The sequence below is a fragment of the Neophocaena asiaeorientalis genome, unplaced genomic scaffold (assembly GCF_003031525.2).
Source record: "Neophocaena asiaeorientalis asiaeorientalis breed wild unplaced genomic scaffold, Neophocaena_asiaeorientalis_V1.1 scaffold649, whole genome shotgun sequence".
Lineage (NCBI taxonomy): Eukaryota > Metazoa > Chordata > Mammalia > Artiodactyla > Phocoenidae > Neophocaena > Neophocaena asiaeorientalis.
The window spans coordinates 3,289,135-3,308,781 of record NW_020173202.1 but is presented as its reverse complement, the minus strand read 5'-3'; the positions used below and the strand labels follow the sequence as shown (position 1 = coordinate 3,308,781).

At 55.4% G+C, this 19,647-nt stretch overlaps 1 protein-coding gene across 3 annotated transcripts in view; it reads right to left on the bottom strand.

The window, feature by feature from the left end:
- FAM120B (family with sequence similarity 120 member B) overlaps positions 1-19,647 on the bottom strand; it is a 95,072-nt gene that overhangs the window by 3,731 nt on the left and 71,694 nt on the right. Inside the window, exon 11 of one of the 3 annotated variants that reach the window (XR_003003267.1) lies at positions 4,162-4,318. The gene's annotated coding sequence lies outside the window, so the exon portion shown is untranslated. Of the gene's footprint in view, positions 1-1,216; positions 4,319-15,737; positions 16,310-19,647 lie in introns of those variants that run through there. The other 2 variants (XM_024744908.1, XM_024744909.1) reach the window with 2 other exon arrangements.

The following is a 19,647-nucleotide window of genomic DNA, read 5'->3' as shown; positions in this document are numbered from 1 at the left end:
GAATTACTCTTTTTGTTTTCTTCAGATAAAGGCCCAGAACCAGAATTGCTAGATCGTATGGTAGCTCTACTCTTAGTTTTTGAGGAACTTTCACTCTGTTGCCCACAGCGGCTGCACTGACTTATTGTACATCCCTGCCAACAACACACGAGGGTTCCTCTTCCTCCAACATCTGTTATTTCTTGCCTTCTTGATGGTAGCTCCCAGGCTGATTCGTAGCTTGATTCCACTTCTGTAACAACGTGGGGTGCAGGGGAAGTGTTGTTTGACTGACACCTGTGCCAGCCCCCTTTTCCCTGAGCCCTTCTCCCAGTTCGGCCAGGAGCGGGGGGGATGCCAATGTCTGCTCCCCTCCAGGCCACGCTGATCCACCAAGGCTGTCTGTCACTGGGAGCCGAGTTTCTCCTCCAAGCAGAGAGGACCCGAATGCACAAGTGCTGAGGTGCCATCCGCATCAGGAGCCAGGGAAAAAGCCACTAGGAGCCTAAGTAACATCTTGCAAAGCTGGTCTCCTCCTCCCAGGCCGTTCCTTCTCAGCCCTCCTCTCACGATGCCCTGGCCGACAGTGTTGGGGGCCACCTCTGCCGACGGGCCAGATGCCCCGCTTCCTTCGCCGGGCCCTCACGTGATCGACCCCAACACTGCCGCCGATCTAGGCAGTGGGGGCCTTGGGTTGGCGGTACACAGAGAGAAGGTTCTGCTACCAGTGGTGACCCTCGCATTCGGAGCTGCCTGCAGTGGTGGTGTGGGCCCTGAGCTTCATCCATTGCTGGCCCTTTGAGGGCACCTGTCTCCTTACCTCCCCTCCCCACCCGCCCCAACTCTGTGCACAAGACCCGAGCTTCATGCTTAGGAGGTGTCAACACTCATTCAGAAGATACACGCACCCCAGTGATCAAGGCAGCACCGTGTACAACAGCAAAGCCACGGGCGCAACCTAGACGTCATCGACACGAACGGGTTAACGCGCGGTGCACGCATACAATGGAACCCTACTCAGCCGCTAAAAAGGAATGAAATTCTGCCATTTGCAGCAACATGGATGGACCTCTTAGAGATTATTATGCTAAGTGAAAGAAGTCAGACAGAGAAGGACAAAGACGGTACGATATTACTTACATGTGGAATTTAAAAGATACAGCAAACCAGTGAATAAAACATGAAAGAAACAGACTCACAGATGTAGAACACAAACTAGTGGTTACCAGTGTGGAGAGGGAAGGGGGGAGGGGCAAGCTAGGGGTTAGGAGGTTAAGAGAAACTGTTCTATGTAAAATAAGCTACAGGGTTCACTGTGCAGCACGGGGAATAGAGCCAGTATCTTATAATAACTATAGTTGGAGGATAACCTTTAAAAACTGTGATCTCTATACTGCATACCTGAAACATATAGTACTGTACATCAGCCACACTGCAATTAAAAAAAGTCCGCTAGTATTGCCAAACCTGTGAGCATTTTCTGTTTATGTTACTTATTTGACACGTAAAACACAGGTCAGGAACATCAATACTTGTCTGCATTACACAAGCTGTGTGGTGGTGAAAGCTTGGGGATGCCTGACAGGGGCCAGACGTGGAGCTTGTGGAAAAAAGCAGCTGAGGGTCTGAAGAGGGCTCCAGGGCGTCGGATCTCTATTTTATTTGGATTTCTATGTTATTAGGAGCATTTCACACACAGAGAGTGGATGTTGAATTTCATCCAATGTTTATCAGCATCTTTAAAGACAATATTTTTATCTTTTGCTCTACTAAATGGTGGTTTATATCAAAAGACCTAGTATTGACCCATTCCTACTTCACTGGAAAAAAACCACTTTGCCTGGAGAGGCCACGCTGCCCACCCTCTGACACGAGGATGGGGGGCCCTGACTCTGCACCCCCCAGGGGATGGGCTGTGCCTGGGCATGCACGAGCGCGTGTCTCGGGCTGGGGTGCGGGGGTTCTGCAGGGCCGTGACCAGCGTAGGGGTGGTTGGTGTCTTCCCGCTTCCTCACCCATGGTGGCACCATTTGCGGCTTCTTGCAGATTTGCTAGTGACACTGGCACACAGGTCATTTAAAGTTCCTTATGTTTGTGGGAGGTAGTTTCTTTGCTCATTTATATTTTCCTATGTCTATATTTCAGTAAAAAGTGTGGTTAGCCTTCTGGGGTGCTGAGACGTACGGTAACAATAGGGGACAACTGGTCACTTTGGGACCGACACGGGGCAGGCGCTGGACAGACGTGAAACCCAGGCTGAACACGGGATGGGGAAGGCCACAGGCTCTGTGGCTTGGCGGCATTGCTGTGAATTTTGGATTTCTTTGATTACGCAATGATAAAAGTTACACCAAAATGCAAATGTTCCATCGCTCATCAAATCCTTCAACAAATATTTATTGCGTCCCTACTGTGTGCTAGGCATTTTGTATGTTATATTATGCATTGTTTTCCTTGGAAAATAATTTAGCATTTCTTAAGCCGCCCCTGGACCTGGCTGTTGAACCCGCAGGCAGGCCCGGATGTCTGCTTTAGATCATTTGGCCAGATCCCCAGAGACCCTCATCTCAGGGGCCTCTGGTGTGGTGCCTCCTCCCATCCTGTGGTTACAGCAGCTGGGTGGCAGCCGCTCTGTCTGACAGTCACGCAGACTTCGTGGATCAGATTGTGCGGCGACCCTGCCCGCTCCTCGTCACCGCCATTCGACGGGAGGGATTTGTGCGGCGACCCTGCCCGCTCCTCGTCGCCGCCATTCGACGGGAGGGATTTGTGCAGCGACCCTGCCCGCTCCTCGTCGCCGCCATTCGACGGGAGGGATTTGTGCAGCGACCCTGCCCGCTCCTCGTCGCCGCCATTCGACGGGAGGGACTTGTAGTATTTAACAGTTTTACATATTTAATAGCTATTTGTCTAAGCAGCTTAACACAACAAACACTGCCAGCCACCCGGCCCGCGTGCTCGGCGTGAGCAGAGGCTGCCGTTCCCCTTGGATTTACAAGTCCAGGCACCACCCGGGACCACAATCCTCCTCTGGCCTCCGGGTGCCCGCAGGAAGGGGTCAGGAGCCTGGGTCGGGAGCAGCTGGGACTCCTCAGTGCTTCTATGCTAACTTGCTCATTTTTGCGAAAGCAGGAAAAAAAAGAAACCAGCCTCAGCAGTAGACAGCACCAATTTGGATCCGGGCAAAGTGAACGCTTCTCTGGGCCCTAAATCCCATACACAGCAGGGACTGTAAAATGTGACTTTCCCAGGCTCCGGGCATGCCAAGTCCTTGCCACTCAGCTCAGGAAACAGGAGGGGTCTGTGGGAGAGCTTCTCTGTCTGTCTCAGAGAACCTCACACTCAGGGCTGTTCTCCCTGTCTTCCCCCATCCTACCGTGGGCCAGCAGCCTGGAAAGCCCATCGCTGATGTGGGGACAGCGCCCAGCGCTGAGGCTCCCCCGCCCACCGTGGCCCCGAGCGCAGCAGAGGCTCGGCTCTGGTGGCCCCATGGCTCCCAGCACACGGCAGCAACGAGGGGCAGGCCCAGAAGAGGAGGGAAGGCACGGGACCCCCCCACTGACGGACGGCCCTCCTCAACACACTGGAAACATGGCACCGTCGCCAATCCCTGAGCCTCCAGGAAGGCGGCACGGAGCGGCGTCCTGAGCAGCCTACACAGGACCATCGTGTCTCACCTGGGTTTCCCAGACGCCTGTGGCACTGTCTCCCTTCTCTTTGGACCACCGCTCATAGCAGCTGCTCTGTCCTGCAGGGTCTGTCTGAGAAAGCATGAAGCCCAGGCGCTAGCGACACCCATGGAGGGAGGCTGCCTCTGTCTCGCAGTGCTGCCCGGTGCACGGGCGTCACCAACCACAGGCAGCTCCACAGAGGGAGCGCCGTGTGCGGGGCACTGTCCCGAGAGCACAGCCGAAATACCCCTCATTCCGAGGACCAGGGCGTGTTCCTGGCATTGGATGTGTTCTGGGAGCCATTCTGGCCTCGCTGATCTTGGCTGGGCTGGTGATACTCTACAGAGGACACGGGACGGGACGGGCTGGGCGCTGAGACAGCAGACGGCGTGGCCGGACTGTCACTTAGGTGGTCTTCAGATTGGCCAGGAACAGGGAGTGACCGGTCGGACAGGCCTCATGGAGTGACCCCCCCACTCCCCGTCTGGTTCTGAAGAGTTCAGCTACTCACGTGATGGGTCAAGGTCCATGTTCCACTTTTCTTACTTCAGGCAAAGAGTTCCGAAGCTCACCTCTTCCAGTCTCCGCTTCGCTGCCCGTGAAGCTGGCCTGGTGCGTCCGTCCCGCTGTTTCCTTCTCCTTGGATGGGTCCACATGCTCCTGCAGCTCTGCTGGTCACACACAGAGACTCTGGGTTCTCGGTGGCTGGAAAAGCTGTCACTTGCCTGCCGAGATTCTTTCATGCTAACTCCCACTAGCTAGACATTTTCTTTTTTTTTAAATAAAAGCGATAACCACGATTTTGCTGCCCCTGTTATGGGACACCTTGCACACATTATGTTACTTGTTTATTAATTAGGCGGAGGTTTTCTCACCCACTCCTTTCCCACTGGCTTTGTGTAAGCAGATCACACTTATGGCTGTGCAGCCACGTGGTGGCCATGAGGAGGCGCTCACCCAGCGGCCTGGTATCAGTAAGCACTAAAATAGCCCTGAGCTCCCCACCTCAAGACTCCTTGTTCTGTGAGAAAAATAGCTTGTTTGCTGAAGACACTGTTATTCCAGGAGTCTGCTACTTGTAGCTGAAAGCATTCCTTTTGACGTGGGGAGGATTTGGACAGACCACTGGGTAGAAAGGGGGCTCCAGGGATGTGCTGGGGGGTCGGCCAGTTGCTGGCCTGCTTCTGAGGACACAGAGGGTGGGCTTTTCTAGAACACTGCTCAGCCAGCCCTCACAGGGCCAGAGTCACCAGGCGGCGTCAGGGCAGCGGGCGTGGACGTGAGGCCGGGAGCCCTGGCACTCACAGCTAGCGTGGGCCGGCCCATCCGAGGCGCCACGAGTGTGTCCCAGAGGGGTCGGCCCAGGCACCTCAGCCCAGCCTTTCTGACGGTGTGGCCTGGCCTGAGCCTGCCCCAACGCCTGCTCCCTCTGGCTTTACCCCAGGCTGGATGGAGGCTCAGACATGCGGCCCCGTTTGCCTGTCCAGCAGAAGCCATCTCCCTCCCTCTTGTGCCCCTGCCGCTTTCCCCAGGATTTATTGTGTGTCTGCTCCACACCTGTCCCACCGGGTCTCCCCACCCTCATCAAGACAAGGTTTGCTGCCCTGATTGGGGGACCCCGTTTCCCAGAAGTCTGACCGAAGCCTTGGCGCAGGCCTGAGCGTGGCCCGAATCCCACCCACTGCAGTGCTGGCTGCCCCTGGCCCCTTGGGCCCCCGTGCGTCCTCACTTCCGCTTCCTTCGACACCCACGTCTGCTGTTCTCAGTAGGTCATGGGGTGTGCAGGCACCCAGGGGTTGTGGCCGCTCCTGTCTCCTGAGGAGTCGGAGCCCTGGGGGCCTATGGCTAGGTGCTGGCCCAGGGCTTTCCTGGCTCGGATGTGGCCTCCGTCGCCCCTGACAGGGAGGGGCTGCGGCGCCGTGGGACAGGAGCAGAGTCCTGGGCCCCCTGGGAACCAGCAGAACCGGGTTGCGGTGACCTGGGTGGGTGCCTTGTCTCCCAGAGCCTCGATTCCCTGATCTGTCAAGTGGGTTAGAGGCACGCAGCTCGCCGGCCAGCGCCGGGGCCCACCACCCTCCCTCCTGGGCCCCGTGCCGCTGCCTCCGGCCTCCAGGCCGCGGGCTCCGGGTCCTGGGCCCTCCACTGTGGGAACGGAGCGTTTGGGGCCCCGGCTCAGAACCTTCTCAAAAGCAATATTCTGAGCACCCCTGGCGGCGAGGCAGGCCTGAGTGGAAAGCTTCCCAAAGTGACTTTTCTTCCACACCCAGCCTCACCCTGCAGCCAGGACCCTGGAGGGCTGCCCAGGGCCTGGGGCCATGACGGGCAGCGGGAAGCCTGGGGGACGTCGGCCCCCCTGCCAGCAGGTTCGGGCTGCACCCCTCCCTCAGCCTTAACCCCATCAAGTCCTCGGGGGCCACACGGCTTCATTGCCTTAACTGGCTCAGTAAGCCCGTGCTCTGAGGGACAGCTCTGCGGGTCTGGCTTGTGATCCAAGGGCAAAGGCCGACGTAATCCTGGCTTTGGGGGTTCAGACCCCTCTGTGGAGTTGGAGACCCCGGAACTTGCTCCCCACCAGCTTCCCAGCAGCGGAAGTGTCTTTGCAGCAATTCCCAAAGAGAACAGCCCAAGCCCGCCCAGGTGGCATCTGGAACCCCAAGCCATTGCTGGGGTTAGGTCTGCGGCCTGGGGGGGCCCACAGCTGACCTTTCTCATCTGTCAGCTGCCCTGAGTGGCCACCCCGCCCCTCCTCTGGGTTATGCAGATCTGTGACTCCCTCGGAGGAGGCCCCGGGCAACCCTGCAACCTGCGGGAAGGTGTGATGACCGCCAGGCTCCCACCTTCTGCTGGCCGAGGTGCAGGCGTGGCCACTTCAAAGCCCAGGGAGGGCGGTGTCCTGAGCGCCCCCTGCCGGCCCCTCGCAGGTGGGAAGTCCAAGTGTGAAGCGGTTCACGGCGGCACGCGGTCAGGGGCGTCGCTCAGACGGAGGCCCAGGCACGCTCCCCCTGCGCCCATGCCGTCGGCTGGAGGGGTGGGCGTGGTCGTCCAGCTCGTCCTGGAGTCTCCTCAGCTCAGAAACGCTGTGATTTGTGACACTGGTGTGGGGCCAGCACGAGGGCAGGAGGACACCGTCCGCCGGAGAGAGGGGCCTGGCGTGTCCGTGGCGGGTCGGTCGGTGGAAGGGTCGCCTGCCCCATATCCCCAGATAAGAGCCGGAGGTCGGCTCACTTTTCTTTATCACGTGTCACGTCTGCATGGGGGGCTGGGAGGGAAAACTTCAGAGGAGGAAGCCTGGGCCCGGAGAGCAGCGCGGGGGCAGCAGAGGGAACTCTTCTGCCCGAGGCTCTGTGGCGTGAGGGGCGTCGCCCTCGGGCGATTCAGCGGCTGGTCCGGGGCCGGGTGTTGGGTCCCGGCACCCAGGTGGGTAAGCCTGGAGCCTGGGTGGGGCACGACCCGCCGGCCCTCTAACCAGGTCCTCGTCAGCAGGTGAGAGCCAGCAGGACAGAGATTTTAAGCCGTTTGGGGTTCCGGCCACCGGCTCGGGCAGGAGTTCCGAGTCCCCCGGAGCAGGCTCCCATGGGTCAGGCAGAGGCCTCCGGTCGAGAAGGGGGGCATATGGACCACAGAGCAGTCGCGGATGTCGGGGCCTGGTCCCCAGCACCGAGAAGCAAGGTGGCCCCTGGGATGTTCTGTGCTGTCAACACTGATCACAAGGGGGACCAGGCCTCCTGAACCAGGATCCCTAGGAAATTTACTCACAAATTCAGGTTTCAGCAGCATGACGTACCTCTTAACTGGGCCTTCCTGCCTCCTAGGGGCCCTGGGCACCTCCCGCGAGCCCTGGAGTTGAAGCTGAATGTCAGCAGTGAGCCTGGGTCCCCAAGTCTGCTCCCCGGGCCAGGGGCGCCAGCAGCTCCTCAGCAATGTTAGAAACGCAGGTTCCTGTGCCCGCCTGGTCCTGAACTCTGGGCGGTTCTGGCCACAAAGTCTGAGATCCACTCAGTCCGCTACAGGAGCCTGAGGAAATGTGGCCGAAGGGGCTGGGTCAGCGGTCAGCGAGCACCTGACCCAACATCCGGGTCACACCTAACAGCCACTCCAAGCGCAGGTGCATGCCCGCTCTTGTTTAAAGAAAGCAGATTCCTGTGTCTGCGGGTCAGGGCCAGAGCCCCGCCCCCTCGGGGCTGAGGCAGACCTCTGTTCCGTTCCTCATTTACAAGAAAAGTGGAGGACCCACCCTGGTCCCCAGAGGACCCACGGATGGCCGTGCCGACCCTGCCCCAGAGGACAGCAGGGCTGGTGGGACGCGCCCCCGGTCGGAGGTGAGGAAGGTGTGCCTGGTCCTCCTCTGTCCTCTCGCACGAGCAGAGCTGGGTGGTGACGAGCCAGCCCCACTGCCCTCTCTGCCTGACCCCCACCCAGGGTCGTACGGCTCCCCCTCAGAAGAGGGCAGGGACGCTGCCTCCCCCAAAGTCACGGGGACTCCTTCGGCGGGGGGGTCGCGGTGGCCCAGAGAGCTCCAGCTCCGCCTGAGTTGAGCCGGGGAGGGGCAAGGTGGTGGCCGGCTGAGCAGCGACCCCCCCGCCTGGCAAGCTGCAAGTGGACACTCCACAAACCCCTGCCGCGTCAGGTAAGGCCCCTTCCCCGAAAAGCCGGCTGGCCTTGCGTGGGCGGCAGCTGCCGAGAGATGTAACTCGCGGGCGCGCGCGCACACACACACACACACACACACACACACACACACACACACACACTGTAGACCCAGGTGAGGCAACACGGCACCATTCTCGCCAGGAGGGCGAGGCCACTGCGGATCTGCTGGGACAGAGGATTTAGAGGTGCCTGTTGTCAAGGCGGTCACCCGAGTATCCCATCCACATACTGTCAGGTTCTGCGATGAAACATGGGCTTTGGACACAAACACAGCAACGGCACTGCCGCCTGGGTCCCAGGCAGATGGGGCTGCACGTCTGTGGCCCCCTGGCCCCACCTCCTCCTGCCCTGCCCCCATGCCCACTGCTGAGGAACCCACGGGCGGGCGTGGCACATCCGCTGAGAAGCAAGAACCACGGCTCAAGGGTGACTCCCAGTGACATCGAGCTTTGGGCCCACCCCTCAGGGGTCCCACCGGGGGTGGGGTGGGGGGGAAGGGAGGAAAGCGGAGACTGTTCAGACCTCCCGTGTGCTGGGCACTGCATGCCGGTCCTTACATGATACCCAGTGTTGTCCTGCTTTCCGAGCTGAGGGAACTGAGGCTCAGAGAGGGTAACTTGCTGAAAAGTCACACAGCCAGTCTCCCAACCACCTCGGCCACATGGCCCCGGCCCCTCATGCCGGCCACAGTTTCTTATGGAAATCAGGGTCAGCTTGTGCCCTGCTGGGGCCCTGGGAGAAAACAGGACTGGCTCAGAGAACCATGTGTGGGGCCAGGGAGTGGGGTCCACCCCCCGTGAGCTGGACTTGCTGCAGGGAGTGTTTGTGAGGGGAACTCCAGCCCCTCCCAACTTCTCCACCTCCTCTGCAGTCCACCCGACGTGGGGCTGAGGGGGTCTCCTGGCCCCCGGCACAAAAAGCAGCGACAGGATCACTGGGCGAGTGGCTGAGGCCACTTACAGTCACAGTGCAAGCTCTCTGTGTGCTCAGCAAAGGTGCTTACAGAGAAGCACCTGTCTCATTTAGCCCCGTCATCACAATCACACAGCCAAAACAGAACAGCTACCTCTGGGCAAAACTAAAACTGAACCGGGCAATCAGATCTGGCTTTGCAGCCCGACTACATGTAGAGGTCGCGGCTGTAGCTTCTATAAGCCAGATGCTGTTCTCCCCACAAGAAACAGGGACAGAGGGGTGTCAACGAGGCTCATTTGGGAGATCGGTTTCCCACCTGTTACAGATACTCCAGAATGAAAAAGCCTCTTCGGCTGCTGGGCAAACCGTAGTTTCTTCTCAGATCCGTGGGAACAGCTGGAAACGAGCTGCGCTCCGGGGAGAGATGGTCAGCTCGGGGAGGAGGACAGCGTCTGGACAGTGGGAAGGTGCCGCAGAGCTACAGACCCCGGACAAGGGGACAGCCTCCTGCCAGCCCGGTCGAGCCCCCGAGGGGGGCCCACCTGGTGCCAGCCTGTATCTGGCACGGGACTTGCGTCCCCGGGAGAGGGACAGGTTCACAGACTTGGAGACCTCAACCTTAAACCCGGGTCCCTAGTTCCAAGGCTTTTCAATTCTTGAGTTTATTCCACAACATACATATGTCCAGCTTCCTCATCTCTTCCCGGTGAGTTCATCCCATGCGATCACTGCTTCGCTCGTGTGACATGGGTTGTGTTGGGAGAAGGGGTCCGTCCTCAGGGTGGAAAGGCAGGGCTCCCGCCCTCCGTGGGGTCAAAGTCCCTCGGCTCCACTGGCCTCCAGGAGCAAGGATCCTGCTCAGACAGCCCTATGAATTTGAGTAAGTGATCAGAAAAGGCAGTTCCAGCGTTCCTGTGCCTTTTCAATTGCCTTTTCAATTCTGAATTGCAGTATTTTCTCTGCAAATTAACCCACAGGGAGAAAAGCCTTGCCCAGACACATGCTGAGATGTAAATGAGGAGATTTGAACACACCTCGTGGTTTCAGTGAACACCCAGCTGGTGGCTCCTCGGCCCCTGTGGATGGGCCCCCCGCCAAGCCCAGGCTGCTCCGGGCCCTGGTGAGGTCTCCCATGACAGTGCGGGTACGGGCGTTAGGGGCAGGGTCTCTGACCTGCAGGGACTTGGGCCCCATGACTCGGGGCTCACAAAGCCACCGAGGGCTCTGGGGGTCACACTTGTCCCAAGCCAGCCCTTCACATCGGGGTCCTAACGGGAAACGACAGTGTCCACGGGTCCGAGTCTCAGGTGAGGATTTTGGTGGCCACAACACTGGGCTCCGAGCTCCGCTCTGCAGGGCCAGCGCTCAGCGGGCAGGTGACACGCAACAGCATCTGTGGATGAGGGTGGACCCACGGGCAACATGGCCACGAATAACCACACACGTGTCACTGCACACACGTGTGACTGTACCTGTGGAACACATTCATGGAAATAGAGTTCTGATGGACATGCCAAACCTTCTTCGTCCCTTGAGAAGGGAGGGATTTCGTATTGCCTGCTCAGCCTGACCCAAGTGGAACACGGTCGCTCGGGGAGTTTTATGAGAAAAGCTGGGCATCTTTTCATTTAAGGGCGACTTCTCCTTCCTTCTCGTGAGCTGTGTGTCACGTCCTTTGCCTCCTTTTCCTCATTGACCTATTGGTCTCTTTTATTATTGACTTAAATAACAAAGAAACTCCTCTCGGTTTCTGTTACAAACATCTTTTACAGCTTATCTTCATCTTCTGACTGGCTTACGGTGACGGTTTAGTTCCACGCAGAGTACTTTTATTCTTATGTCATCTTTTTGTTCATATCATTATGGCTTCTGGGTTTTGTGCTATATTTAGGCCTTCCATACAACATAAAAACCCTCCTGTGGTTTCTTTCAGTCAGTACACGTCTGCTTCTCTTCTTTAGCATTCAGATCATTGATCTGTCTGGAATTAACTTTGATGAAGTATAGGGCCAGCTTTATAGTTTTCCAAGATGTTTGTCTATGTAGCACCACTACATTCCCCCAACGATTTAAACACTTTTATCATAAATGACATGTATTTTGGGTCTGTTTCTGGACTTCCTAATTATCCATTTGCCAGTAACAGAGAGTTTAAAATATAACTTCAAAATGTGTTTTAATATCTGATAGAGCGAATTCCTCTATTATTTTTCTCTTAGATTTGCCCTATTTTTATTTTTTCACACAAACGTAGATTTAACCTGTCTAGTTGAAAAGAGCTAACGTTTTAGTTGGGGTTGCACTGTACGCAGATTAACTGTGCGGAAACCGGCATCTTCAAGCCAAGCGCACGCGTGCTGGTCCCTGTCCGGTGTGCGCGTCCCCCAGAGGTGCTGTACAGTTTTCTTGCTGTAGGACTTCCATATTTCTTCCTAACCACATTGTTATACAGCTTATCTTTTTTTGGATGCTGTGATAAATGAAGCCTTTTCTTCTGTCATATCTCCTACTGGTTCTTGTTTCCAGACAGGAAGCCTGCTGATTACTTTGCCAAATTCTCTTATATTTTTGTACATATTTTTCAGCTGCTTCTCTAGGGTTTTCCAGATATACAATGAAATAACCTGTAAGTAATCATCACTTTATCTCATCCTTTCCCATTTTTGTACTTTGTTTCTTTCTCCTGACTCAACTGCATGGGCCAGAACCACCAAAGCTGTGTGAAGGGGCTGTGGGATTGTGAGGGTCTGTCTTCTTCCCAGTGTCTCCAGGGTTCCCCAGGATGTACGCTTTCAGGCTGAGACAGCACTGATAATATTAAAGACGTATTCATCAACTGCTGTTTTATTAGGAGCATTTTAAAAGCTGAGAGTGGATGTTGAATTTCATCCAATGTTTGTCGGCATCTATAGAGACATTTTAATCTTTTGCTCTACTAGATGGTGGTTTATATCAAAAGACCTAGTATTGACCCATTCTTACTTCACTGGAAAAAAAATACTTAGCCCCTTATTAGTGTATAATCTTTTTAACACACTGCTGGATTCTGTTTGCTAATTACTTACTTAGGATTTTCACACTTGCTTATACATTAGATTAGTTGATAGCTTTCGTTTTTGCTGATCTCTTTGGTGTCAATGTTATGTTCGCTTTCTTTCTACATTTGCGATGGCTTAAATAATGTTGGAACAGACAGGGTAAATGGCACAGAGGGAAATCAGCACTTGCCACCCTTTAACCAAGTAACCTGGAAATGGGTCTTTTATGTGCATCTGTTGGAAATTAAAAGATACTTGAGATATTATGAAGAAATTCCTATTTTAAAAAGCCATCGAGAATTTAATAAGTCTAACAGGAGTTTTGCTTTCGGTCAAATTCCAAGTTTGACTTGCTCTTAAGGCCATTTGGTGCCCAGCAATGTTTGTTAATTTGGAAGCTGAAGGCCAGATTTTAATTTTATTGAAATAACACTATTTTATGCTCACAAGTGCAATGGTGAAAGGCCAGGAAAGTGTAACTTAATAAGCAGCCAAGCACCTGCTTTCTCGTTTCCAGGAAGTGAGGACCTGCCTGCGGTCGAGCACCGGGCGGGTGACTGGAGATTGAAGGGAGCCTGGCAGGAGGTGGCCAGGGGCCCGGCTAGGGTGCGGACGCTTAACTAACTCCAGCGGGCAGTGCGGTGCGGAAGGCTGAGGGCCACTGCCGAGCTTGGGGGGCCGTGCTCATGAAGTGACCGCGGGGCACCAAGACCCTCGTGGTGACACCCAGCCCCTGGGTCTGAGGGAAGTCGCGTCCTAGAGCCACAAATGAACCTTTACAGCAGATTTTGTGAAATTCTGGGGGCGCTGCCACCACGGCAGCCGGGGGCATCTCAGGAGGGCTTTGGGTGGGTGAGTCTGGCCACGAGAGGCTGACTCCTCCCCAGAGGTGGCTTCCTATACCACACGGAGTCGCCTGGGTCCTTGGCTTCCCACTGACTCCCTGGAGACCATAAGATGCTTCAGGTCTTGCCTGGGCATCCGCTCCTGCCCACGCCCAGGGTCTGGCTGAAAAAGCGCCGATGGGGCCCCAGAAACCCTGGAGTAGGTCCCGTGCTGCCCTCCTGCCTGGTCCCAGCTCTGGGTGGTCCCATCAACTTGGAGAATACGGAGGGCGGCCTGGCGCCCTTGTTTCTGGGAGGAACTGCCATGCTCTGCCCTCTCCTGATAAACCTGGGCGTGGGCCCTGCATGTGCAGCTCAGCAGCCTGTGAGGCCTCCTCGTGCAGGTCTGGTGTGGTGCCCGGTGGAAGCGCCCCGGACACACACGCCGTCCTGATGGACAGAAGCAGCCCAAGGTCACAGCCAGACCTGGGAGCTGGTCTCCCCGACAAGAACCAGCAGGAGAAACAGAATCTCTGTATCCCTCGGTTCTCAAAAAAGAAAGTAACTGTAAGCAAACAGGGTAGGGGGTCCCTGGAGAAAGAACCAGGCATGGCCTTCCTGACATAAGAAGCCATTTGGGGCCTAAGCCTTTTGTGATCTGAACGTGGACACAGCGCTTGCCCTTGAACAGGTCTCAGCAGTTAATGATCTTAATGGAGGCGGGGAACGCAGGAACAAAGGAAGAGCAGTCAAGAAGCAACGGAACAGCGATGCAACAGACTCCCAGCTCCTCCCCAAGGGGCGCACACTACAGTCTGAGTTACTCTGCAGGAACTAAGTCCCCCCCCCAGGAGGCGAAGAGTGATGTTGACCGTCCCAACTTCAGTCAGCTAAAGCCTGGGCTGTGTCCACCTCTGCCCAATTCTATGTTGAATTCTCTTCTGCTCAAGCCCCCTCATGAAGATGCAGGTACCCTTAGCTTAAAACATCCCCGATTTTGCTGCTCTGGGAAATATCCCCGGTGCTCTCCTTACTTGCTGCAAGTAATCAATCCTTCCTTCTCCCGCACTGGGCTTGGTTGTGTCTTCTGGCTCGACGCTCACCAAGAGTTCCCAAGACGGGAACTCAGTTTTGGGGTAACGTAGCAAAGGTCTGGCTTTGCCCTAGACCCCTCCTAGCCTCCCGCTGGGGGGCTCCAGTCTCACCACCTGACACCTCGGTGGAGAGGAGGCTGCAACCGGCCCGCTCCCTTCAGCAGCTCTCAACACCAGTTGAAAACACGGACTCTCTAGGAGGCTCTGCAGCTGCGCCCCCTGCAAGGAGCCCCCTGGTGCTGCCGGGAGGGACGTGGATCCCACAACAGGGCCCACTAAACGGTCCTGCTAACAGCTGATGAAAGCCCACCCATTTATCCCATTAAACCAGCTCCCCAAACTGCGTGGGTGGACAGATGTTCCCTGGCCGAGCAGCCGTGTCCCAGCCAGTTGGAGCTCTCCCGTGCGGGCAGAGACTCAGCCCGCAGACACCAGCCTGAAATTTGGGGAAGGGTCCATTCTGGAGTCAGGCGCCAGGCGAACAGAAATACATGACCACCCAGCTCTCAGACTGGCCAGCTCTCCTTCCAACCGTACGTGCTCCGAACTGGGGGGAGAGGGCCAGGCCAGAGGCAGAGGGAGCGCTGAAGGAGGGGCAGCAGGGCCGGGAGGAAGACCCGACCCCTCCCCAGCCCCATTCCAGAGCACAGATAAAAGTGAAACCTGACCAGGGAGTGTTTGTGTTGCCACGGTAACCGGGACACTTCAGCAACTCGGAGCAGATGGTCAGTGAGCAACAGGCAGCATATGCTCCCGTAAGCCCTGCCGTGGGCACAGATGGAGGGTGGGCAGGGCGCTCGCCCTGGTACCCTGACATTTCCTTCCCTGCCCTCCCCTTGGTGCTGCGTCACGGACATTAGCGCCTGTGTGTGCAGCTGGGCTTCAGTTAGCTGAGTGGGACGCTGACGACCAGGGGCCCAGAGCCCAGTGAGCAGCCCTGCCAGCCCTGGGCTGTGCCTGCGGCTTTTACAGAAGCAGCACACTTCCCTGTGGGAAGGAGGAGAATTAAATGTCTCCTTCAGCGTCTTCAGGGACAGGGTGGGGCAGAGACAGGTCCTCGTGGGGACTTTGGGGACTCAAGGGCGGGAAGCACGTGGTCACGCTGCCTGGCCACCAGCCAGCGTGTGACCCTGCGATTCTGCGTCTTGCGCTGTTTGTAAATATTCACCGCATCTGGTCTGACCCCCTTCGTGGGAGGTTTAAGTATCAGCCTCCAGCCTGGCCGACGGGAGAAGACCCCTGCACACGCCACACCTTCCTCTGTCCCAGTTGCATCTGAACGTGTCCTGTGGCCCGTTAGGTCGGACACTCTCTCTTCCTCGGGCTGCCTGACTCAGAATGAGCCTTGTTATGGACAGGACGAGAGTAAATTCCTATCTGGACCCTGGGGACAGAGTCTCCCACACAAATGTCACGTCAGTACATCTGCCCACAGAACGGCTGTGTCAACCTACGTGGCTTCTCCGCTGTCCCCAGGCTCCCACACCTCCATCCACGCCTCCTCCAGGCTGTCCTGCGTTAGCTTTTGGCCATTTTGTTTCTGATGCTTTTTTTTAATGCATTAAATTCTAACCCATATCTCTTCCCACTTTCCCTTTCCAGAGGTGCTGAAGTCATTTCAGGGAAAACAACACAAAAACAGTTTTGTTGCCAATGATGAAATCTGAAATTTCAAGCAAAAATTAGAGTTGGGAGCCCTTGTGTGAGCCACAGCTGCTGGAGGGTGTCCTCAGGGAAGAGCTCTCAGACGGAGCTGCGGGCGACAGCAGCGACTGTGACTCTCGTATAAGGAAACATGCCAGCGTTTGGAAGACTGCAGAACTCAGAGAGCCAGTATTTTCCACATGACCAAGCAGGGTACACAACTGTGCGCCCAGAGTGCAGGGCAGACCAATGCCTGTCACACACGCTGGGCCGGAGTTACTGAAGCGGTTTCAGATTCCACTGCAGTTGCCTTCAGAGAACTCCTGCCTGTGGAGTGTGGGATGGCTTCCAGGAAGCCTGTCCATCTCTGAAAAGGCACCAGAGGCCTCCTGCTCTCGAGCCATAGGCCTGGGGCCGGTCCTCCTTTTCTCTCAGACGAATGGCGCACTGCTGCAGACGGTCTGCTGAAGTACAAAAGAATGCTGCTCTTCTCACTAATTTTTGGGGGGAAATATGTTATTTTTAAATGAATTAATAAATACACATTTAAGGTTTTTTACCATTTTTAATTTTCAATGCAGTAACCTAGAGTCCTCAATAGTTTCTAGGTATAAAAGGGGTCTAAGACCAGTAAGAACGAGAACTGTTCCTAAGAGGATGAAAAGCACACTTTCTACGACTCTGTGTACTTGCTAGGGGCCACCGAAGCCTGGGAGTCTCCTGTAGTGATCTGCTGCTCCTCCGTGAAAGAGAAATCCTTCATATCCAACATAACAGGGTGATTTTCCTGACGTCTGTCCACACAAGCTCAGAAACATTCAGTTTAACAATCAGCTCATTATAATGTGCTGTGAACGTTTCTATGAGGGCCAGGGACTGAACCTCGCTACATACCATCCGGGATTAAAACGAATTTAATCCAGCTTTAAGACTTGGAAAGGTCCAACTGTTAGAAGGAAATATGCTGAAACCCAGAATATCAGAAAAGAGCAAAGGAAGAGGAGGATTTCTAAGGGGGGCGGGGGGGAGAGCATGACTCTTTGTGAAAACCTTTTCAGAAAGAAAGAAAGTTCTGTAGCCTTAAATTGGCGACTCACGCTGAGTCATATGATCCCTTCAGCCACTGCGGTACTGTCTTCTCAGAAGTGCATTGCTCGGAGACCAACGCCAAAGATATTAGACAATTTCCTCCTTTCGAGCTGACTGCATCCCCCTCGCCCGGGCACATGGTGACCTGTCACTGCCCTGCTGCCTGGGACAGGAAGGCTGGGGTGACACCAGATGTGTATCAGTGGCTCAGACTATTTCAATATCTCTTCACACGTGACAGGCTTTTATCTTGGTCTGGATCCGAAGTTAAGGGCTGTGGCTTGAACATTTGATTCAATAGACAGGCTGGTGGCTTAATTTAATCGAATTATCTGCTTTTCCTGAATTTTAACAGCTACATGGATCAAGAAAAGGGAGAGTATATCTCACGCCATTTTACACAAACTTATGAGTTAGCTGCTAACGCAAAGGACTGACAGGCTGGAGAGGCTGAATCAAACCACAAAACAGATCTTGGACAGTGTTTTACTCTTGGTGCCAGATCTGCCTCAAAGAAAATGGGTTTAGGACACGACGAAACTGTAAAACAGCCAGCGAGAAAACCTACAGCCCGTGGAACCTTCCCGGAAGAGGTTTCCCCCGGATGCTCAGCTTTACTAACATTCAGTGGCTCTAGTGCAGACAAGTGTCCAGGTGCGACGCCGTGACCAGTAGGCCTCTCTCCCTCCTGCCCAAGTCACTGCCTGCCGGACCCCCTGCCCTCCAGCTCTGACCTCCGGGCAGAGGTGGGCGCTGACCTGGGTGCCCACGGGGGCCTAGTCGTCGGCACCAGCACACGTCTCCCCCGCAACTCCCTGCGTGTCCTGTGGGCGCTGACCTGGCTCCCCAGGAGAGAGGCTTTCCGGGAAAACCACAGAGACGCGAAGACCAGTCTGGTTTGGAGAGGCTGCTGCTTCTCCTTTTTAGTTCAGACAACTTGCCGAAAAGAGAAGGTTGAAGTCAACTTCAGTTTTTACCCAACCTCTAATAAAGCCAGCTTTCGCCATCCACCTCCTCATTCAGAACTATAACCGCCCCACAGACCCGCGCTGCTTCCACAGAAGGCGGGCTCGGTTGGGCCGGGAACAGTGGGGGAGGCACGAGCCATGGCCTTGGGTGCCACCTGAGACCGTGAGGGAGTAGCTTTTCTAACCACACAGGACCTCGACGTGAGGGGGTGTTTGCCAACTGTTGGTTGGCTCACCTCCGTGGATGGGGTCTCACGGTCAGTCGGCAGAGCCAGCTCCAGCCCTTCTTAACGCTTCACAAGGAGCTCCCAGAACATCTGGGAGACGGGAGCCACGGAAGAAGCCACGAGTCAGCTTCTGCTACACTAACAGGGAGGCAGCCGGCTCGGCCGTGGGTCACGTTGGCATCAAACAGGAGAAAGTTATGGGCGTCAGGCCCTGCGGGGCCCCCGGAACGCAGCACCTGCAAGTAGCCCGGGTCCCCTCTCCCCACACGGAACTGCGGCTTCCCCAGAGCATGGCGTTCAGCGTCCCTCTTTCCACCAAGGGACGCAGTTCATGGTCTGACAACATCATGGTCCGCAAGCCTGCTCTTCCCCAAGCCGGCAGGACAGTGGGGTGAGGAATTCACTGGGCACTAAGCCAGGCTGACGCTGAAGACCGGTGAAGATGTCCAGTCACCTGTGTGTCACCAGCCGAAGCTTCAACACCACGTACAAAACACAGACCCACCTCACACATGTGCTCCGTTTCCCTTTTGCAAAGTTTATTTTTCTCTTTTGTGCGTCAGGAAATAGTGGCGCCCGCTTACTTATTTTTCCAGGAAATAGTGGCGCCCGCTTACTTATTTTTCCAGGAAATAGTGGCGCCCGCTTACTTATTTTTCCAGGAAATAGTGGCGCCCGCTTACTTATTTTTCCAGGAAATAGTGGCGCCCGCTTACTTATTTTTCCAGGAAATAGTGGCGCCTGCTTACTTATTTTTCTTCCTAAATTGTGGCAGGTGCCTGAAAGAGCTTGAAATTTTAAACAAGAAGTTCAAAGGATGGGAAAAAAATCAACATAACCAAATTCTGGGTGTTGAAACCTGAAAAAAAATCAGATTTATAAAATCCAACTAATTAGTACTTTAAAAAAGGACACTTTATCTCAGACGAAAACAGCGTCCCTGCCGTGCTGTGTTCCTCCACGGGATCACACACACATTGCTGCTGCAGAAATTCCCACAGCACAGTTCAGGCAGGAGCCTTCCTGAAACCCAGTCCCCCAGAAGCTCTACCAGTTCAAGGGAGCAGCGAAGTGGGGGACTCCCGGCCTGGTACCAAGGGGCACGAGGCACAAGAAGGACCCACCGCACCACAGCTGCAGGGGTGGGTGGGCGCCCGGGGCAGGGTGCCCCAAGCCTCGTTCCCCCCAAGGCTCTGCTCCCCCTTGTGCCGCCACCGCAGGCCCTGCAAGAGGCTCAGCCGCCTCTGTCCTGGCACAGCCCTCCTCCAGCACAGGCTACGGCAGCCCACGGAGAGCTACTGCGGTTGTGATGCTGACACTATTTGCTTCATAATTTAGCTTCCTTTCATCTACATAATGTCTTAGATTGAAAGCTGTATTAAGGAAGAGCTGTGAGCATAAGGGATCTAAGGTGTGTCTGCACGAATTTAAATAACATTAGAAGAACAACAAATCAGCACAGAAATCACTTTTTTCCTTTTAGGGAGTACGTGTGACTTGCATTAGAAGATGAGGACACCGGGGCCACAAAGTAGGAGGAGGCCAGGC